This window comes from Calliphora vicina, chromosome 1, assembly GCF_958450345.1.
Source record: "Calliphora vicina chromosome 1, idCalVici1.1, whole genome shotgun sequence".
Taxonomy (NCBI): Eukaryota; Metazoa; Arthropoda; class Insecta; order Diptera; family Calliphoridae; genus Calliphora; species Calliphora vicina.
In genome coordinates, this window is record NC_088780.1 from 69,733,251 (window position 1) to 69,746,563 (window position 13,313).

Here is a 13,313-nt window from a genome sequence, read left to right on the forward strand (position 1 = left end):
TACGTTGGAGAGCTTGATAATACAGCAAAAATCAAAAAGTGCAATAAATACAAAAGAGTATAAAGATAATACAAATGCAAACTACACCATTGCAATATTTTAGTAATAACAACAACTGTGATCGAATAAGACAAATTTACTGTGATATTTTATTTATTTTTGCATACATTTATTTTAATATTTTTAAGTTTTGTGTTGTGTTGTCCACTTATACAAAAAACTGTGATATATTTTATAATTGATGTAAACTTGACAAAAAAGATTATATGTAAGTAAATTTGTTGAATATGTAGATTATAATTATTGTTGTTATTGACCAGAATTTTTCCTTTTGTTATTTATAATGTTGCCAGATTAAAATAAAATTCAATCCCTGAAGAAGTTGGAAATAATACCAACGAAACGTCGGATTATATTGAAAATGATATAAATAATCTTTTATTTACATCAAATCACTGACCTTGAAAGCCTGTATATAGGAAACTATATAACTATCTATGAAAATTAAAGAAAAGGTCGATTAACAATTTTCAGTATCATTGTGCGCATCTTGGCTAAAAACGGGCGTGACCCGTACAAAGTAAATAGTTATTTTCGAATATCTGGAGAACTATTACTGAAAGTCTTCGAACTTTATACGAGCCAATTTCTTATCTGTGTACGAAGTCTTACCAAAAATGGGACTGATAGGAATAGGGGGTGTGTCACCTTCCATAGAGAGTAAATACAGAGAAAGAAAAAAAGCACTTCTAAATTTAAGTTTATTTTACTCAAATTTAGCCAGAATTGTACTTAAAAATTTAAGTACGATTCATACTCATTTGTACTTAGAATAAGTATAAACGGGATAAATTACAGAAATCAAGCTGAAATTTTCTTAAAACAAGAACGAAATTCTTGAATTAAGTAAGAAAATCTTGTTTTAAGTACAAGTGAGAAGTTAAATCAAGTAGTTAATTCTTAAACTTCAAATTCAGAGTAAGATAACTTGAAATAAGAAAGAAATTCTTATATTGATCCATAATAGAAAAAGAGCGGTATAAAATTTACTCTCTGAGCTGTTCTCAAAGTAATTTTCTAATCGCGCTCTCGGTTAGTTACATGAATAAACAAACGACAAATTATACCACCAGACATATGGTATGCCAATGGGAAACCCTTTATCACCGATAGTTGCTGATATAATATTGGACTTCCTACTGGATCAAACATTAGCGGAGCTACAGGAGAGAAATATTAAAATAAAACTCATCACAAAAAAAAAAATATGTCGATGATTTATTTGCTATAATAAGATATGAGGATGAGGACATGATACTAAAGACATTTAACACATATCACAACAAGTTGAAATTTACACTGGAGAGAGAAACGGACAACTCTATACCATACCTTGATATGAGGATACATAGGAATAACCAGAGGATAATAACAGATTGGTATATGAAACCAATTGCATCTGGACGATTATTGAATTTCCACTCAACACAGCCCATGAGACAAAAGATGAATACAGCGATGAATCTAATTAACAAAGTTATGAAGATGAGTGACCGACAATTTGAAATAGGAAATATGGCGAAAATTAAGATTATACTGAAGAAAACTGACTTTCCAAATGATCTAGTGGATAAACTGATAATTAAGGTTAAAAATGGGAGTAATGATAATTCTTCACGGGAAAATGACAAAGAGGACACATCTGGCAACGCCAAATATTACAGTATACCTTTTATCCCAAGACTAACTGAGAACAACAAATTGAGAGAGATGATAAAAGACCAACAAATAATATTTGCACATGAACCAAACAGAACAACACACAGCTTATTTACACAAACAAAGACGAAGATTGAGTGCAGAGAACAAGGTGATGTTGTGTATCAAATTGAATGTGATGGCGGAGACAGTGAGGTGTGTGGGAAAGTGTACATTGGCACAACAAAGAAAAATTTAGGAGTGAGAATAGATGAACATAAGGCGGACATAAAGAGAGGTAAACAATCAACTGCACTAGCACAACACTGCATTGAAAACGGACACAAACCAAACTTTGAAAGAGTGAAGATTTTAGATAAGGAAAAAAGGGAAAATAAGAGATATACGTTGGAGAGCTTGATAATACAGCAAAAATCAAAAAGTGCAATAAATACAAAAGAGTATAAAGATAATACAAATGCAAACTACACCATTGCAATATTTTAGTAATAACAACAACTGTGATCGAATAAGACAAATTTACTGTGATATTTTATTTATTTTTGCATACATTTATTTTAATATTTTTAAGTTTTGTGTTGTGTTGTCCACTTATACAAAAAACTGTGATATATTTTATAATTGATGTAAACTTGACAAAAAAGATTATATGTAAGTAAATTTGTTGAATATGTAGATTATAATTATTGTTGTTATTGACCAGAATTTTTCCTTTTGTTATTTATAATGTTGCCAGATTAAAATAAAATTCAATCCCTGAAGAAGTTGGAAATAATACCAACGAAACGTCGGATTATATTGAAAATGATATAAATAATCTTTTATTTACATCAAATCACTGACCTTGAAAGCCTGTATATAGGAAACTATATAACTATCTATGAAAATTAAAGAAAAGGTCGATTAACAATTTTCAGTATCATTGTGCGCATCTTGGCTAAAAACGGGCGTGACCCGTACAAAGTAAATAGTTATTTTCGAATATCTGGAGAACTATTACTGAAAGTCTTCGAACTTTATACGAGCCAATTTCTTATCTGTGTACGAAGTCTTACCAAAAATGGGACTGATAGGAATAGGGGGTGTGTCACCTTCCATAGAGAGTAAATACAGAGAAAGAAAAAAAGCACTTCTAAATTTAAGTTTATTTTACTCAAATTTAGCCAGAATTGTACTTAAAAATTTAAGTACGATTCATACTCATTTGTACTTAGAATAAGTATAAACGGGATAAATTACAGAAATCAAGCTGAAATTTTCTTAAAACAAGAACGAAATTCTTGAATTAAGTAAGAAAATCTTGTTTTAAGTACAAGTGAGAAGTTAAATCAAGTAGTTAATTCTTAAACTTCAAATTCAGAGTAAGATAACTTGAAATAAGAAAGAAATTCTTATATTGATCCATAATAGAAAAAGAGCGGTATAAAATTTACTCTCTGAGCTGTTCTCAAAGTAATTTTCTAATCGCGCTCTCGGTTAGTTACATGAATAAACAAGCAATTTCATCAGTCTGTGTTGTGCGTTCCGTGTTCCGTGTTGTTCTGTATAGTTTTCGGTCTTTTGTGTTTTTTTGTGTTGTGAAAAAAATATGAGTGAGGCAGAAGTGGTTCCGGACAAAGAAGACACCCTCCTGCTCCAGCTTCTCCAGGAGTTTCATCAGCCCAGTGTTTATGGGTATTTAAAAGGTAAGTCTATAATTTATTTATTATTGTGATTTATTTTTAAATAATACTTTCTTTAAAAACAAAATAACGGTACAACGTGGTATGTACGTACAAATCTTTTCAATAAGAAATATTTTTTCATTTGTACTAACACACGCATACATACACACACACACACATACATACATACATACATCCATACATCCATACATACTTACATACATACATACATCCAAACATGCATACATCCATACATACTTACATACATACATACATACATACATACATACATACATACATACATACATACATACATACATACATACATACATACATACATACATACATACATACATACATACATACATACATACATACATACATACATACATACATACATACATACATACATACATACATACATACATACATACATACATACATACATACATACATACATACATACATACATACATACATACATACATACATACATACATACATACATACATACATACATACATACATACATACATACATACATACATACATACATACATACATACATACATACATACATACATACATACATACATACATACATACATACATACATACATACATACATACATACATACATACATACATACATACATACATACATACATACATACATACATACATACATACATACATACATACATACATACATACATACATACATACATACATACATACATACATACATACATACATACATACATACATACATACATACATACATACATACATACATACATACATACATACATACATACATACATACATACATACATACATACATACATACATACATACATACATACATACATACATACATACATACATACATACATACATACATACATACATACATACATACATACATACATACATACATACATACATACATACATACATACATACATACATACATACATACATACATACATACATACATACATACATACATACATACATACATACATACATACATACATACATACATACATACATACATACATACATACATACATACATACATACATACATACATACATACATACATACATACATACATACATACATACATACATACATACATACATACATACATACATACATACATACATACATACATACATACATACATACATACATACATACATACATACATACATACATACATACATACATACATACATACATACATACATGCATGCATACATACATACATACATACATACATACATACATACATACATACATACATACATACATACATACATACATACATACATACATACATACATACATACATACATACATACATACATACATACATACATACATACATACATACATACATACATACATACATACATACATACATACATACATACATACATACATACATACATACATACATACATACATACATACATACATACATACATACATACATACATACATACATACATACATACATACATACATACATACATACATACATACATACATACATACATACATACATACATACATACATACATACATACATACATACATACATACATACATACATACATACATACATACATACATACATACATACATACATACATACATACATACATACATACATACATACATACATACATACATACATACATACATACATACATACATACATACATACATACATACATACATACATACATACATACATACATACATACATACATACATACATACATACATACATACATACATACATACATACATGTGAAAAAAATATGAGTGAGGCAGAAGTGGTTCCGGACAAAGAAGACACCCTCCTGCTCCAGCTTCTCCAGGAGTTTCATCAGCCCAGTGTTTATGGGTATTTAAAAGGTAAGTCTATAATTTATTTATTATTGTGATTTATTTTTAAATAATACTTTCTTTAAAAACAAAATAACGGTACAACGTGGTATGTACGTACAAATCTTTTCAATAAGAAATATTTTTTCATTTGTACATACATACATACATACATACATACATACATACATACATACATACATACATACATACATACATACATACATACATACATACATACATACATACATACATCATACATACTACATACATACATACATACATACATACATACATACATACATACATACATACATACATACATACATACATACATACATACATACATACATACATACATACATACATACATACATACATACATACATACATACATACATACATACATACATACATACATACATACATACATACATACATACATACATACATACATACATACATACATACATACATACATACATACATACATACATACATACATACATACATACATACATACATACATACATACATACATACATACATACATACATACATACATACATACATACATACATACATACATACATACATACATACATACATACATACATACATACATACATACATACATACATACATACATACATACATACATACATACATACATACATACATACATACATACATACATACATACATACATACATACATACATACATACATACATACATACATACATACATACATACATACATACATACATACATACATACATACATACATACATACATACATACATACATACATACATACATACATACATACATACATACATACATACATACATACATACATACATACATACATACATACATACATACATACATACATACATACATACATACATACATACATACATACATACATACATACATACATACATACATACATACATACATACATACATACATACATACATACATACATACATACATACATACATACATACATACATACATACATACATACATACATACATACATACATACATACATACATACATACATACATACATACATACATACATACATACATACATACATACATACATACATACATACATACATACATACATACATACATACATACATACATACATACATACATACATACATACATACATACATACATACATACATACATACATACATACATACATACATACATACATACATACATACATACATACATACATACATACATACATACATACATACATACATACATACATACATACATACATACATACATACATACATACATACATACATACATACATACATACATACATACATACATACATACATACATACATACATACATACATACATACATACATACATACATACATACATACATACATACATACATACATACATACATACATACATACATACATACATACATACATACATACATACATACATACATACATACATACATACATACATACATACATACATACATACATACATACATACATACATACATACATACATACATACATACATACATACATACATACATACATACATACATACATACATACATACATACATACATACATACATACATACATACATACATACATACATACATACATACATACATACATACATACATACATACATACATACATACATACATACATACATACATACATACATACATACATACATACATACATACATACATACATACATACATACATACATACATACATACATACATACATACATACATACATACATACATACATACATACATACATACATACATACATACATACATACATACATACATACATACATACATACATACATACATACATACATACATACATACATACATACATACATACATACATACATACATACATACATACATACATACATACATACATACATACATACATACATACATACATACATACATACATACATACATACATACATACATACATACATACATACATACATACATACATACATACATACATACATACATACATACATACATACATACATACATACATACATACATACATACATACATACATACATACATACATACATACATACATACATACATACATACATACATACATACATACATACATACATACATACATACATACATACATACATACATACATACATACATACATACATACATACATACATACATACATACATACATACATACATACATACATACATACATACATACATACATACATACATACATACATACATACATACATACATACATACATACATACATACATACATACATACATACATACATACATACATACATACATACATACATACATACATACATACATACATACATACATACATACATACATACATACATACATACATACATACATACATACATACATACATACATACATACATACATACATACATACATACATACATACATACATACATACATACATACATACATACATACATACATACATACATACATACATACATACATACATACATACATACATACATACATACATACATACATACATACATACATACATACATACATACATACATACATACATACATACATACATACATACATACATACATACATACATACATACATACATACATACATACATACATACATACATACATACATACATACATACATACATACATACATACATACATACATACATACATACATACATACATACATACATACATACATACATACATACATACATACATACATACATACATACATACATACATACATACATACATACATACATACATACATACATACATACATACATACATACATACATACATACATACATACATACATACATACATACATACATACATACATACATACATACATACATACATACATACATACATACATACATACATACATACATACATACATACATACATACATACATACATACATACATACATACATACATACATACATACATACATACATACATACATACATACATACATACATACATACATACATACATACATACATACATACATACATACATACATACATACATACATACATACATACATACATACATACATACATACATACATACATACATACATACATACATACATACATACATACATACATACATACATACATACATACATACATACATACATACATACATACATACATACATACATACATACATACATACATACATACATACATACATACATACATACATACATACATACATACATACATACATACATACATACATACATACATACATACATACATACATACATACATACATACATACATACATACATACATACATACATACATACATACATACATACATACATACATACATACATACATACATACATACATACATACATACATACATACATACATACATACATACATACATACATACATACATACATACATACATACATACATACATACATACATACATACATACATACATACATACATACATACATACATACATACATACATACATACATACATACATACATACATACATACATACATACATACATACATACATACATACATACATACATACATACATACATACATACATACATACATACATACATACATACATACATACATACATACATACATACATACATACATACATACATACATACATACATACATACATACATACATACATACATACATACATACATACATACATACATACATACATACATACATACATACATACATACATACATACATACATACATACATACATACATACATACATACATACATACATACATACATACATACATACATACATACATACATACATACATACATACATACATACATACATACATACATACATACATACATACATACATACATACATACATACATACATACATACATACATACATACATACATACATACATACATACATACATACATACATACATACATACATACATACATACATACATACATACATACATACATACATACATACATACATACATACATACATACATACATACATACATACATACATACATACATACATACATACATACATACATACATACATACATACATACATACATACATACATACATACATACATACATACATACATACATACATACATACATACATACATACATACATACATACATACATACATACATACATACATACATACATACATACATACATACATACATACATACATACATACATACATACATACATACATACATACATACATACATACATACATACATACATACATACATACATACATACATACATACATACATACATACATACATACATACATACATACATACATACATACATACATACATACATACATACATACATACATACATACATACATACATACATACATACATACATACATACATACATACATACATACATACATACATACATACATACATACATACATACATACATACATACATACATACATACATACATACATACATACATACATACATACATACATACATACATACATACATACATACATACATACATACATACATACATACATACATACATACATACATACATACATACATACATACATACATACATACATACATACATACATACATACATACATACATACATACATACATACATACATACATACATACATACATACATACATACATACATACATACATACATACATACATACATACATACATACATACATACATACATACATACATACATACATACATACATACATACATACATACATACATACATACATACATACATACATACATACATACATACATACATACATACATACATACATACATACATACATACATACATACATACATACATACATACATACATACATACATACATACATACATACATACATACATACATACATACATACATACATACATACATACATACATACATACATACATACATACATACATACATACATACATACATACATACATACATACATACATACATACATACATACATACATACATACATACATACATACATACATACATACATACATACATACATACATACATACATACATACATACATACATACATACATACATACATACATACATACATACATACATACATACATACATACATACATACATACATACATACATACATACATACATACATACATACATACATACATACATACATACATACATACATACATACATACATACATACATACATACATACATACATACATACATACATACATACATACATACATACATACATACATACATACATACATACATACATACATACATACATACATACATACATACATAGCATACATACATACATACATACATACATACATACATACATACATACATACATACATACATACATACATACATACATACATACATACATACATACATACATACATACATACATACATACATACATACATACATACATACATACATACATACATACATACATACATACATACATACATACATACATACATACATACATACATACATACATACATACATACATACATACATACATACATACATACATACATACATACATACATACATACATACATACATACATACATACATACATACATACATACATACATACATACATACATACATACATACATACATACATACATACATACATACATACATACATACATACATACATACATACATACATACATACATACATACATACATACATACATACATACATACATACATACATACATACATACATACATACATACATACATACATACATACATACATACATACATACATACATACATACATACATACATACATACATACATACATACATACATACATACATACATACATACATACATACATACATACATACATACATACATACATACATACATACATACATACATACATACATACATACATACATACATACATACATACATACATACATACATACATACATACATACATACATACATACATACATACATACATACATACATACATACATACATACATACATACATACATACATACATACATACATACATACATACATACATACATACATACATACATACATACATACATACATACATACATACATACATACATACATACATACATACATACATACATACATACATACATACATACATACATACATACATACATACATACATACATACATACATACATACATACATACATACATACATACATACATACATACATACATACATACATACATACATACATACATACATACATACATACATACATACATACATACATACATACATACATACATACATACATACATACATACATACATACATACATACATACATACATACATACATACATACATACATACATACATACATACATACATACATACATACATACATACATACATACATACATACATACATACATACATACATACATACATACATACATACATACATACATACATACATACATACATACATACATACATACATACATACATACATACATACATACATACATACATACATACATACATACATACATACATACATACATACATACATACATACATACATACATACATACATACATACATACATACATACATACATACATACATACATACATACATACATACATACATACATACATACATACATACATACATACATACATACATACATACATACATACATACATACATACATACATACATACATACATACATACATACATACATACATACATACATACATACATACATACATACATACATACATACATACATACATACATACATACATACATACATACATACTGTTGGGGCCTTTAAAGTCTAATGATTTATATTTCTAATAATTTGTATTTCTTAAAATCAAAAATAACTTCACATTGCAATAGTAATTAATAATTCAATTCATTTCCATACGTCAAGAATATGTTGTAACCACACTGTAATTTCTTTTCCAATATTTTCTGCATTTTTTGTTAATTTTTTACATAGTTACAGTTTTAGAACTCTTGTCATGTATAAAAGAAAAATATCAAATAAATTTTCTAGTTTCTGTTTATAACGTTTATCAAAAACAAGTGTTTGTTCTTTTCGTCGTGCCCCTGTGCAATTTTCGTTTTTCGTTTGTATTAAAATTTATATAAAAATCCACATTTTTTGGCGCCCAACGTGGGGCACGTATTCAGAAAAAACTAAAATTAAACTTTGGAAAATATATTGTGCAAAAATAATATTAAAATTATTAATATCACCATTCGTTTATTGTAATCGTCGAACTCCTTTTGTTGTGCATTCGTCATTTAGTTAAAATAAGAAACATCAACCAACATACAAACAACTTTCTCTTCACTTAAAACATAATTTGTAATTAGTCAACAATATTAAGAGAATAATAACGATCTCATTTAATGTTAATCTAATTTGTCATACACACATACTAAATACCTGATAAAATTCCAGTGCTTTCAAATCTCTTAATATGGCTGAATTAGATACTCTTGTAAAACAAAGGGAAACATCAAAAGCAAATGTAACAAGAATAAAAAACTTAATTTCTTCTTCTATGTCTCTTGCTGAATTAGAATGTCGTTTATCTTTAGTTGAAGCATACTTCAAACAGCTGTTGTCAATACAAACAAACATTGAAGAGCTTAATCCAAAAGACACAGCAAGAATTGACATTGAGGATTTGTGTATCAAAACAAAATCAAAAATTATAGAGTTGTTAGGTGATAATTACAAACGACAAAGTTTGATACATCAATTGCTGTTCCATTTGCGAGTCATAGTAAGCTGCCGAGTCTCGAATTGCCTAAATTTGATGGA